At 35.8% G+C, this 1,039-nt stretch overlaps 1 long non-coding RNA gene across 2 annotated transcripts in view; it reads left to right on the plus strand.

The window, feature by feature from the left end:
• LOC102483443 (uncharacterized) overlaps positions 1 to 1,039 on the plus strand; it is an 8,439-nt gene that overhangs the window by 2,753 nt on the left and 4,647 nt on the right. The window lies entirely within an intron of this gene.

Below are 1,039 nucleotides of genomic sequence, written 5' to 3' on the forward strand. Positions count from 1 at the left end.
ATAAAATGTCTCTTCTGTCTAGTGTACATGTCTTTGTCCATGTGTCTCTGTCTCATTTCTTCCACTTGTAAACCCACCAGAATTCAACCCTGGGGGACCCAATCTGATTAGGACCTTATCCTAATCACCTCCCAAAGGCTCTACCTCTTAATCTCATACAATTGTATTAAGTCTCGACCTTCCCAACACTGATACAATGGCACACCAAATTTTAACACATGAGTTTTGAGGGAACATATTTAAACCATAGCAGAATTAGTTTGTTCTTCATCAATTTTGGAAATATTTCAGTCATTACTTTCTCAAATCCTCTTTCTGTCCCTTTCTCTCCATTCCCTTGGGCATTCCTATCATATGCATGTTGGTATGTTTGATGGTATTACACAGGTCGCAGAAGTTTTTTTTATTATTTTTTCATTATTTTTTCTTTATTTTTCTCAGAGTGGATAATCTTGATACATTTTCAAGTTCACTCATTCTTTTTAAATTCAAATCTGCTGTTGAGCCCCTCTAGTGAATTTTTTCTTTCAGTTATTGTACTTTTCAATTCTGGAAATTTGATTTGATTCTTTTTTATAATTTATGCCTCTTTACTAATATTTTAAATTCAGTGAGAGAGAGAGAGAGAGAAAGCAACACTCTCCCCTGCTCTGTTATATTTCACTTTTCCCCCTTGATTTCCTTTAGTTCTTTTAAAAAGAAAAACTTTTTAATTTTTTGTTGTCAGAGGGTACATGTATTCATGAGAGAAAGAGTGAGAAATCCAAAATAAGGCATGGTCACACCACAATCTCCCTTTGTCACATCACAATCCCTCTTCCTTCTTTATTCTGTAATGACTCCAGGCATATACACAATTATGCCAGGTATGTCCTTTAATCTGCCAGGGCTGAGACTTGAACCATTGTCATCCATGTGGGATCTCATGCCTAAGCATAACACTCAACCACTGTGCTACATTTAATTCTTGGAACATGTTTGTAATAGCTGACTTAAAACATTTCTCTGGTATGTCCAACATTTGGGCTTCTTTATGGGC

The sequence above is a fragment of the Tupaia chinensis genome, unplaced genomic scaffold, assembly GCF_000334495.1.
Source record: "Tupaia chinensis unplaced genomic scaffold, TupChi_1.0 Scaffold000707_1, whole genome shotgun sequence".
In the NCBI taxonomy this organism is placed as follows: domain Eukaryota; kingdom Metazoa; phylum Chordata; class Mammalia; order Scandentia; family Tupaiidae; genus Tupaia; species Tupaia belangeri.